Source organism: Protopterus annectens, chromosome 6.part0, assembly GCF_019279795.1.
Source record: "Protopterus annectens isolate FY-2018-M chromosome 6.part0, PAN1.0, whole genome shotgun sequence".
NCBI lineage: Eukaryota > Metazoa > Chordata > Ceratodontiformes > Protopteridae > Protopterus > Protopterus annectens.
Genome location: NC_056737.1, coordinates 258,226,975 through 258,239,601, shown reverse-complemented (window position 1 = coordinate 258,239,601; position 12,627 = coordinate 258,226,975). Strand labels below are relative to the sequence as shown.

The window sequence follows — 12,627 nt, the reverse complement described above, 5'->3', positions numbered from 1 at the left end:
AGAATCTCAATGGCAGCACTCAGATCTGCTCTGAGTTACAGCACAATGGCACTAAATATACAGAATCAACTGATATTGCCAACATCCTGGCAGATAGGTTCAGTGCTAACTTTACCCCCCCTGTCATCCCCTAAAGGGCCCATCTCTATACCAGAAGAATGCAAAGTTATTGTAATCACGGCTGCACAGGTAAAAAACACACTATCCAAAGCCAAGAACACAGCATCCATGGGACCTAACAACATCCCAGGCTGTGTTCTACATGAACTACAGAACAAACTGGCACCCCACCTAAGTGCCATGTTCAGTCATAGCCTCACCTCAGACTATGTGCCCACTGAATGGCGCACAGCGACAGTTATCCCACTCCACAAAGGGGGAGCCACCACAGACCCCGGAAACTACCGCCCCATTAGCCTACGAGCCTGGTCTGCAAGGATATGGAACGTATCATCATGGAACTTATGAACAATGACATTGGTAATCTCCAAACTCAGGAAGCCACCCAGTTCGGGTTTGTAAAAGGCAGATCATGTCTCCTAAACCTGATAGACTTCTTTGAAGCAGTCACCAAAGCCATAGATGAGGGTAAGGTGGTTCACACAGCCTATCTAGATCTCTCCAAGGCTTTCAACACCATCCCCCACTCTGGAATTATAGATAAACTCACTAAACTAGGTATAAATCCCTCTGTCACAAGATGGGTTGCCAACTGGCTCGCTAACGGAACCCACACTGTGAACGTAGCAGACTCAAAATCCAACTTCAGACCAGTGACAAGTGGAGTACCACAGGGTTCAGTCCTGGGTCCTCTCCTGTTTGGTATCTACTTCTCTGAAGTACAGGCTAACACAGAAGGTCTTTGGCTAACGAAGTTCGCAGAAGACTGCAAACTAGGAGCTATAATCAAAACTCCAAAAGATGTGGACATCCTACTAAAGGGCTTCAATGAGACAGATGCCTGGTGTCAAAGCCATGGCCTCAAGCTCAATGCCAAAAGGTGCATTGTCATCCCTTTTGGTAAAAACTCTGTATCCATGAACTACCACATAGGTGGCAGTCTACTTAACACCGAAAGTGTAATAAGAGACCTGGGACACAGGTGGACAGTAGTCTATCCTTTGATAATCACATTGCCACAGTAGTCAGGAAATCCTTCTACTTGGCACACCTCATCACAAAAGGTATCTCATCCAGGAAAAAAGAAGTCATTGTTCCCCTCTACTCGTCACTTATTAGACCCATTATAGAGTACAGTGCCCCTTTTGGTGTGTACCTCACAAGACATCTGCAACAACTGGAAAGGCCACAGAAATACCTCACAAAGAGGATTACTAGCCTCAAACAGATGCCCTACGCAGACCATCTCAAAAAACTGCAGCTTTACTCCGTCGCATATCACCCACTCAGAGGCGATCTCTGCCTAACACACAAAGCTATGTCAAACCCAGAGCTTTTAGACATGCTGCAGTTAAAGAAATCCCAATCCCTACGAGCTACATGCTCTAGGGACCTAAACCTTGTCACCACAATAAATAGAACATGCTGGAGGGATAGATTCCTGTCCCAGAGACTTCCCATACTCTGGAACAAACTACCTATCTATATCAAACAAAGCTCCTCATTAGCACTCTTCAAGAAAAATCTTGATGATTGGATGGGAGATAGGAAATTCACCCCGGGGATGACTTCTGTGGCTCTGTTCAACAGTGGCACAGGAAAAAAAAATTCTTGGGTGGCGAAAGCCAGGGTACCTTTTGGCTAGGCTTATAAAGGCCCTAGGGCCAGTAGCCTAGTACCTACCTATGAACCTATGAAGTTGAAATGCAGTCTGCTGATTTCTTGTACCTTTGTGGCAGATTGTTTGAGATTCATCTCAGCCACTGGCCCTATCCGGGGGTGGGGAGGGGTGTGATATTGCATAATGCAGATTCATTTCTTACTTTTGTCAGTTTAAATGTGAGAGGATCCTCCTGGATTACATTGCGAGTTAGTGGTCCTGTTAGCCAGCTTCAGCTTATTAGCAGTGAGGGTGCAAAGTGTTTTAGTCTTTCATGAATTTTCAGGAAGGTAATTCCTAGACGTTGGGGGCAAACTGGTGGGCATAGAATGAGGGCAGTTATATTTATCTGATACATTACATCACAGCGTGCGGCAGTCCCTAAGCATTAGAATGTATGAAAAGAAGATAATAAAATTAGATTAGTGGGCAGGATAAACCCAGCCACTGGGACCCATCATGTAGGGTCCTTTTGTGGCTCAACTGACATTGTAAGAACATATCCGTTATCTCATAGATTTCTAATATTTTTGCTGTGTTTTTCCCCGATCTAGCTGTATTATATTTTGCATAGCTGCTACTGGAACATTTATCCTTTGGTTCCTTCTGTAGTAGGGCCAGCCAAGCTGTTATGTCACTAACTCTCACTGCCTTATGCAGCTTAACAGCTAGTGTGTTGTTGTGCTGTTCTTTAAAAGGAAATATATTTTAAAGCAATTAATAGATACATTTATATTGGTTTTCTTCTCCATGTGACCACTGCTTTTGGCTTTGGGCTCAATTGCAACAGTTACTTTGGCTTAGAACAAAAAAAATGAAACTGACTCCAGGAAAACAGTCTTTACTGTCATGGAAATTCTCTTTCATTGTCTAACACATTATCAGTAAGTTTCAAGACTTATGGGACAACCTATGTATCTTTTCTGAAAGGGGACAAACCAGCAATGCTGCTGATTCCAGTATGTACTTACTTGATGTGTATACCTTGCATTCTACAGAGGTAGTGTTTTGGACTGAAAACAGAATGTAATTTTTTTGTATTACAAAGTGTCTGCAAAATAGGTATTCAATTTATTTGTTTACTGGGGGGGGTTGTATTGTCTTTCAAATTAAGATGTATAAAGACTGTTTTTATAAATGTTTGTTATAGTAAGTGTTGTACATGTGCTTACTTTATACTGAAATTTGTAATAACATTTGATTGTTTAAAAAATACACAGGTATCCTTAGGGTCGGCTTAAGTTCGTTTTTGTTACAGCTCCCATTTTAAGTAATGTTTACAGCATCTACACAAAATTTACAGTACTCCCTGACTACAGTGGTCCTAAAACGTGAGTGACAGAGATTGCTGTAATTTTCCAGTACTAAAGGATCGGCTGCCTACATCTAACCTACACTTGGCAACAAAAACTACACATTGGTTTCAGAGAACAGATATGCAGCTGAGCCAAGTATGGAAATAAGGTACAATAAGGAAAGCAGATGGTGGAATGTAGAAGATATCAAAAGAAAGGAGGAGTGCAAAAAAAAATTGGGAGATAGAAAAGATAGAAAAACATGGCTTGGTTCAGCCAAGTTTAATTTTGTAATGTTATAATCTTTGATAGAATAACTTTGAATAGAAGGGACAAAAGTGACTGACATATTAAATAAAAAGAGAAAATGTGGATCATTAAGCTGGGGGGGGTTCTCTTCTGGGCTTAATGAAAATTTATAGACAATCAGTCATTGTAGTTTCATTGCTTTTTAAGGCGGGCATTTTTTTTTTTAATATATAATACTGATGAAGGCTTATTGTCAAAACTGGTCTGTTTTTGGTTGGCTTAAGTAAATTCACATTTATTTTGGCTCATAGACTCAGAGTGCTGGCTATTTTTTTTTATTTTTGTCATAACTTTCTAGCAGTGCACCTTTCCGTACTGGTGTGTCACTGTGTGTTAGAAAAGATGGACCAGGCCAGGAAGGAATACTGGTTGACTAACAAAGAAGCTAAGAAAGGAGTTGCAGTAGCAAAGAACAAGGCATCTGAGGCACGTTTACAGCTGTTGGAAAGTTAGTCAATAGATGGCACAAAGAAATGATAGGTTGCAAGGCAAAGATAAAGATAGTCTTACACATTTCATAAAGAATGCCAACAGCAACCTGCTCACCAGTCCACGGGACATCAAATGCAGATAAGAGTACTTCCAGCAGCTTCTGAATGAACCAAACCCCAAAGAAGTAGTACTGTACCAGACACAGCCTACAATGAGAGATGATGAGGAGCCCACCAGAGAAAGAAGTAAGAATAACACTATGGAAAATGCAGCCAGGAAAAGCAGCAGGCTCAGAAGAAGAAGATATGATAAAGATGCTGGTTGAGATAGGGGAAAAATGGCTCCTTTGGGGGTACTCTGAGCAGTGTGGAGAGGAGTATCCCAGATGACTGGAGACTAAGCATACTAGTGCCAGTGTACAAAAACAAAGTGAGCATCCACAGCTGTGGGCAGTACAGACGTATCAAACTCCTGTCACACTGCATGAAAGTTCTGGAGAAGGGTGTTTGATAAACAAATGCGCAGAGCGGTAGAGGGTAAGATGGGAAAGAAACAGTTCAGATTCAGATCAGGATATGGCACAATCGATTTGATGTTTGCAGTGAAACAGATAGTTGTAAAGAAGCTGGAGATGAGGAAAGAGTCCCAACTGGGTATTCCTAGAATAAGAGAAAGCACATGACAATGTTCTAAGAAAGTTGATCTGGGCAGTCCTGCAGTGGTTTGATGTTCCAGAAACATCGGTAGAATTAATGCAGACTATGTACAAGGACCCAATGACTCAAATGCAGACAGTGTTCGGTCATACAGAGGGGAGTGGTTGTGCACTAGGGTTTAGCTGTGAAGCCCACTGCTGTTCATACTGGTGGTGAACTACATTAGCAGACAGGTCAGAGGGGACATATCAACAAAGTTGCTGTGTGCAGACACTGAGCAAAAACTTCAGCAAAGGATAGAGCAGTGGAATGCAAAACTGAAGGCACATGGGATGAAACTGTGAGTATAGATAAGACAGTTGCAATGGCAGCAAATGGTGGAGTTCAGAAGAAGCTGAGAACTGAGACAGAAGGAAAATAGTGGAACAGGTTAACAACGTAATGTATCTGGAAGGGGTGGTTGAGGAGAAAGGAAGTCTGAATGAGGAGGTCAAAGTTAGAATAAGAGAGGCTACAGCCAACTGGCACAGTGTGTCAGATGTAGTGTATGACAGAAGAATGACAAAAAAGCTGAAAAGTAAGGTGTATAAAACAGTGGTGTGGCCAGCACTACTGTATGGTACAGAAACTTGTCCAATAAAGGGAGAGCAATTGAGGAAGATAGAGGTCATGGAGATGAAGTGCCTGAAGATGGATGGTCAGACAGATGAAAAAATGAGGACATGAGAAGAAGCCAGATTAGCTCCAGTTGCAGGAAAGGTCAACAAGAACAGGTTATGGTGGTTCAGGCAAATGTGCAGAAAAGCAGATGCCAATCTAGTGAAGAAGATTTGGGACACACAGGAAGAAAGCAAGAATAAACGACTGTCCAGTAAATAGGTGGATGGACTGTGTGAGAGAAGACCTGCAACTGTCAGGCATGAGTGTTGAAAAAGGCAGGAGAGTGGCATTGAATGGGGAGAGATGGTGTCAGTTGACACGAAACCCTGACCCTATGTAGAAAATGAGGGGAAAAAGGGGTTTGATTGATTTTGGAGTAGATGTCCTTCAAGAATGCATCTGCAGTCCTAACAAATGGGTTGTCCTGCCTCAGGCAGCCCTTCGGTCGGCCGGATTCCAAAGTCTGGGTCTGGCCTCGGCTGATGTCGCACTTCACCCGACGTCATAGCTGCAGTTCAGCGGGTATAAAGGCATCAGCCGACGCCATTTTCCTCAGTCTTTCTTGCCGCGTGGCGCCCGAAGCAGAAGCTGTTCGCAAGTGCCGGTCGGTCAGAACCAGAGATTGCTACTACCGAAGACTTTAAAAAGCTAAGTACCCCGTTGGGGACTCTTTCTTGCCTCAGCCGATGTCAGAAAAAGTGAATAACTGTTTAACTTGTGAGAAACAAATACCTCATAAAGATTTCCACTCTTACTGCCTACCTTGTTTAGGCCCAGACCACGACGTAGCAGCTTGTCTAGCCTGTGCTTCTTTCAACCGACGGACACTTAGACGTCGGTCGGAGTTTGCAGAGGGGTTTTTCGGCTCCGCTTTTGCTTACAACATGCCGTCGGAGACTCCCGACTTCACAATTAGCTAAAAAGCGCAAGGAAAAGGACCGACACTCGCGGTCCGTGGTTTCGGCCGAAACCGCGGTTAAGTCAACCGCGAGTGTCTCGGTTTCGGCTGAAACCGAGTCCTCGGTTCTTCCTTTGGCCAAAAGCTTGCCTCCTACCGAGGCCTCATCCAGCATGGCTGAATCTGCTACTGAAATTCCACCTGCTCTTACAGGTTCACAGGATTTATCAGATACTATCCCTTTAGATACCTCTACTCCTGCACGTGGAGCTGCTAGGCCCCCTGCATCCATGTCAATTAAGGCTTTTGCCAGGGCTAAAGCAGCAAAATCAACCAAGACCGTGCCTGCTAAAACCCCCTCTCACAGGCCTAGTTCTAGTACTCAAATGCTTAGTCTAGCAGAGGATCTCATTTCTTTGATCAGGGGATCCCAGCCTCACCCTGAAAGGGCCTCTCACCCCCCTCCAGAGAAAAGGCCTAGAGCAGAGCCCCCTGAGCCAGTTTCTACAGATTACTCCTCTGATGATTCAGAAAATACAAACCCTCCAGAAGGCCCTTATTCTCCATATGAGGACTCTGATGCAGAAGACTCCATTCCTTCTGCCTCTCCTCCTGAGGAATTTTCTTTTGGGGAAACCTTGCATGCTATGAGGGAACAATTTCAATGGCAGGGCCAGGATTTTTCAGACTCTAGGAAAAGGCTTAGGACCTTTTTGCATTTGCCACAGCATAGGCCTTTAGCCATTCCTCCAGTACTTACAGTTGTGGATGATGCATTTAATGATGCTTGTACTGCTCCTGATTCACTTCCTCCGGCCCCTGCTAAGCCCGACAGATACTACAGGGTTCCGGACACACATTATCACTTGTATAAGGCTCCTTTTGCAGATCCTGAAACTATTTCACAGGGCCCCAAGGCTGTAGCAGCTACCTCTGCCAAAAACCCCCTCCCCTCTGAAAGGGAATCTAGGGCCTTAGAGAGATGGGGTAAAAAAGTTTATACTTCTGCTACTCTTTCGGCTAGGGCCTTAAACTGTCAATTCCACATGATTCAGTATCAGGAATTTGTTAGATCAGTTAACTAAAAAACTGTCCTCGCCTGAACCTTTAGACCGAAAGTCTCTTCAGGAAATGGTACATAACATTCAGCAGGTCAGTAATCATTCCTTAAAATGCGGCTATGATGCACTGGAGGCTTCCTTTAGATCAGCTATGACTGGTACAGTGATCAGAAGGCATGCATGGTTAAAAGAGCAGTCCTTACCAGACCATGTAAAATCAAAGCTCCTAGATGCTCCCATGGATAAACACAATTTGTTTGGCTCCCCTGCACAGCAAGTGCTGAAGAAGGTGGAAGAGAAAGCAAAATCTGTCCAGACAGTCAAGTATTTCTTACAGGTCCGGCCTCCAAGGTTTAGTAGGAACTGGCCTTCCAAGAATTGGTCCTTTCCAGACACCACCAGAGCACAGAGAGGCAGAGGTCAATCCAGAGGTGCCTACAGGGGACGTCAGTGGCAGCCTAACAACCAGCGAAGTACTGCCACAGATCCAGCCACTACACTTCCACAGGACAATCACAGTGACTTGGCTCTGAAACCGCCTACCAGGGAACAACTAGAAGCACCCTTAGGCGGAAAGCTAGCCTTATTTTCAGTAAACTGGCATTACATTACAGGAGACAAATGGATTTTACAGACAATAGACAAAGGTTACAGGTTACACTTCCATACTCTACCAAGGAAGAGAGGAATGCCAAACCTACCTCCAAATCAAAAGACAAATGCTCTAGAACAAATACACCACTTAATAAGGATGAGAGCTATAGAAAAGGTACCGTCTATGGAACAAGGGCAAGGATTTTACTCCAGACTTTTCCTGGTGCCAAGAAAGGAAAACCAATGGAGACCTATTCTCGACCTGTCCGCTCTGAACACATATCTTATTGTTCCAAAATTCAAGATGCTGACCCTACAGCAGCTTCTTCCCATGCTGGGCAAGGAGTCTTGGCTGGTAACTCTAGATCTCAAGGAGGCATACCTGCACGTCCCCATACGACCAAATTGCAGAAGATACCTCAGATTTCTTGCAGGATCAGAGCATTATCAATTCTCAGCATTGCCTTTTGGCTTATCTACTGCGCCCAGAGTATTCACGAAATGCCTGGCATCAGTAATTGCTCATTGCAGGCTTCAGGGAATTCAGATTTACCCTTACCTGGACGACCGCCTGTTACAAGCGGACAACAAAAACAAATTAACAAAAGATTTGAAAAAGGTCATTCATCTACTGCAAGCCCTGGGATACACAGTCAATATAAAAAAGTCAAGGCTGATACCATTCCAAAAGAAAACTTTCTTGGGTGCAGAACTGGACACATCAAATCAAATGGCATCCCTCACAGCAGAAAAGCAGAAGCACCTTCCACTCTATTTCATGGCATTAACAACGCAGAACCAGTTTACAGCAAGGAAAGTCCTGCAAGCCCTGGGTTACATGGCATCCTGCATAATATTGATTCCACATGCCAGACTACATATGAGGAAGTTGCAATGGTACCTAAGGAATTTATGGTCTCAGCACAAGCACAGCCTAGAAACCCAAATTCCAATAATTCCATGCCTGAAGCAAGAATTCCGATGGTGGGCTCAGGCCTGTCAATTGAACAAAGGACTGCCCTTCCACAGCCCTTAACCAAGCCAGACTATCACCACGGACGCCTCAGACCTCGGTTGGGGGGCACACATGCTGGACAAGTGCATACAAGGCTTATGGACTCAAGACCAGCTGAACCTACACATAAATCAAAAGGAGATGCTGGCAGTAAAACTGGCAATTCAGGCATTCAGACCGTTTCTTCAACAGGATCAATTGCTGATAAGGACGGACAACACCACAGTTATGTGGTATATCAACAAACAGGGAGGCACACATTCATATCCTCTATGCCGGATGGCAATGGACCTCTGGAATGTGGCCCTGAGCCTCAACATTCAGCTCCAGGAAATATTTGTGCCAGGAAAAGAAAATATACTAGCAGACATCTTAAGCAGAACTACCACGGATGCCCACGAATGGATGCTGCATCCAGACATCTTCAAATCCATTACAAGGAAATGGGGACTACCAGAAATAGACTTATTCGCATCCCCACACAACCACCAATTGAAAAAATTCTGCACAAGGACATACCACCCACTTGCTTGGAAGGTGGACTCCCTATCTTTCAGTTGGGAAAACCTGACAGCATATGCATTCCCACCTCGTCCTTTGATGCACAAGGTGCTATTGAAGATCAAAGAAGACCACCCAAGGATCATCCTGATAGCTCCAGACTGGCCGAGGCAGCATTGGTACCCATTACTGAGGAGTATGTCTCGCGAACACGCATGGCCTCTACCCCTAGTTCCTTTACTGCTAACACAGAACAACTTCAAAACCCTGCATCCAAACTTGAAAACACTGCAGCTAGCTGCTTGGAACATTGCATAAGACAAAATAACCCAGATTTATCTCAAAGGGTTAAAGACATTATCTTGGAGGCTCGCAGACCCTCAACAAGGAAAACTTATTCAGCAAAATGGAAAAGATATCTCATTTGGAGTGCAGCAAAAGGAGAAAATGTATCACTGGTAAACATAGCTAACATCCTGGAATACTTAGCAGAGCTTTTCCACAATGGCCTGTCCTACTCTTCCATTAAGATTCATCGTCAGCTATTTCAGCAGAATACAACATGGATCCTCCAGTATTCTCTCATCCTCTACTCAGGCAGTTTCTGAGAGGAATTAAAAATGTAAAGCCACCAAGGAAGCCACCATTGCCTACATGGGACTTGAACTTTGTGCTAGAAAAGTTGACACTCGCCTTTTGAACCAGCAGCAACAGCAGAATTACAGTACTTATCATGGAAAACTGCTTTCCTGCTTGCAATCACTTCAGCAAGAAGGGTTTCTGAATTACAGGCATTAATGGCAGTACAGCCCTTCCTTATCTTCCATCAGGATAGAGTGTCCATGAGAACTAATCCTACTTTTATGCCAAAGGTGGTCTCCAGGGTATCTTTAAACCAAGCAATCCACCTACCTACATTCTTCCCCAACCCACAGAACAGGGAGAAAGACTACTACATACCTTGGATGTGCATAGGCAATGCGCTACTACCTGGACAGAACCAAGAACAACAGAAAAACTGACCAGCTTCTGGTAGCATATGCAACAGGAATGGAAGGAAAAGCAATTTCAAAACAGACAATCTCAAAATGGATAGGAAATTGCATTAGATTTTGTTACTCTTATCATGGAAAGACAACTCCAGAAAACATCAGACCTCACTCCACAAGGGCTACAGCAACTACTACAGCTTTTACGAGGAGTGGCTACCAAAGACATTTTAGAGGCTGCTACTTGGAGCTCCGTGCATACATTTGCCAAGCATTATAATCTACCCTTATACTCCAGATCCCGAGCAGGTTTTGCCACTGCTGTTTTGCAAGGGATCTTAACTACACCATAATCTTATTAGTACCTCCTCCCCCAGTTTGGCTATGGTATTCTACCCATTTGTTAGGACTGCAGATGCATCCTTGAAGGACATAGTACAGTTTTGTACCTACCATAAATGTAGATGTCCGAGAGGTATGCATCTGCAGTCAGGATTACCCACCCTCCTTCCCCTCTGTGGTACTCCTAGGGTATTTGCCCATCTTGTAGCTAGCTGGGGGAATCTATTATGGTGTATTTGTTTGTATATATGTATATACATGTTTATTTCTATTTGCTCTCTGTTGTTTGGAAACATTTGCATCTATCCAAATTTAGCCTTCCTAGAGGGCTCCTGGCATCTGGGGCAAGAAACACTGAGGAAAATGGCGTCGGCTGATGCCTTTATACCCGCTGAACTGCAGCTATGACGTCGGGTGAAGTGCGACATCAGCCGAGGCCAGACCCAGACTTTGGAATCCGGCTGACCGAAGGGCTGCCTGAGGCAGGACAACCCATTTGTTAGGACTGCAGATGCATACCTCTCGGACATCTACATTTATGGTAGGTACAAGACTGTACTTTCTTTCCTTCTTAGCAGCATAAATAACACCTATTACTGCCTAACGTATAGTTAGCACCTTTTATCCCCTGTGACTAGTGAACAATTTTGGATGATTGGTTATGAAACTCACAATATTTAACTGTAGTTAAGTCATTAATGTCTGTTGGCAGCCAATTTAATTGTGAAATTCTTGGTTGCTAGCGGGATGGATTGCAGTTGCCGAGAGCTGAGAGTCAAACAGAAAATTAAATGTAAGAAAAAGCATTTCTTGTTTTCCCAAATCATTTTCTCCCGTTTAATGTGCTTAATTGTGAAACTGAATGCCGTAAATTACCTGTTAAGTTGCAGTGAAACAAAAGCTTTATGTGTGATCTGCCTTTCAAGCACCTTTGGCTTGAATGAGACAAGACAGCCCAGACAGGTAAGTGCTGTAGGCATTTTTAACACCACAGTGTTGTCACTGCTGTTGATGTTGATGAGTTAAAGTAACAGAGGCTAGGATGGTATAGCAAACATTATACTTGAAGTAGAGTTCCTCATCAAAAAAGCAGTTTTTACAACTTGGTGGGAGGATTAACTAACACTTCAAGTTATATATTGTAATTATTTTTTACATAATGCAAATTAATTTATACTTAAGCTACAAGGATAATAATAATATTTTAGTATAGGAGCTATTTTATATTAGTTAAATATAAAAATAAATACAAATTATGATGAACATTTAAATATAACTTAAAAGATAGCCCATTTCTAGCTGCAATAATACCTTTCAGGTTGGCCATTATAGAGCAATAGCTGACCTTCCAGGTATAGTGAGAGACTGTCTTATAGCATCACGTTTCACAGCATGCTTGGGCAGTCGAATTTCCTTGTAATGCCCATATTTTTGTGTATTCTTGTTTACTGAAGGCATAGCAGGAGTCACCTTTGCACTACATTAATTGATGTGGTTCAGTAGTCAGCCTGCCAGTAAGTGAGCAGGTGTTCTATAGCTGTTGCTGTGACTTTGGGAAAGTGTGTGTTCTGTCTTGTCAGTGTAGACCTGCATGTATAGTTTGTTGAAAAGAAAAACAAAAATAAGCACAACATGGAAGTTGTGATCATCTGAGTTTCACTTAACTGTTACCTGCGTTAGGACTGCAACATTTGCAGACTAGGCAGTGGCTGCTTTTACCCACAGCACCATCTGGTGCACAGGCTTTGCTTATTGTTGCCCATCCTTCTTGTTGGTATACCTTCACCCTCATCCCATTTTCCAGTTGTTTGCCAGAATGAAATAACTGACATTGAAGCAGTTCTTTTGACATACTGCACCAGTTCTAGGGTATGTTGATGTAGACAGCAGTACATTTTCTAGATTGCTCGCTTGGCCCATCTTTCGATCTGTACAGCATTTTCCTTTTTTTATTACAGCAGTACCATTCTTTCATGGCCCATTTAGATAATACAGTGGCTTGAACTGTGTATGGATGGATTTTCATGCGTATTGCTTTCTTTGGGTATACAGGCGTCAAGAGTTGCAACATGCAGTGCATGAAAACATGCATTGT

The 12,627-nt window shown here is 43.4% G+C and overlaps 1 protein-coding gene across 1 annotated transcript in view; it reads left to right on the top strand.

Moving 5' to 3' along the window:
• Positions 1-12,627, top strand: part of SLC39A9 (solute carrier family 39 member 9) — a 620,493-nt gene that overhangs the window by 531,126 nt on the left and 76,740 nt on the right. The window lies entirely within an intron of this gene.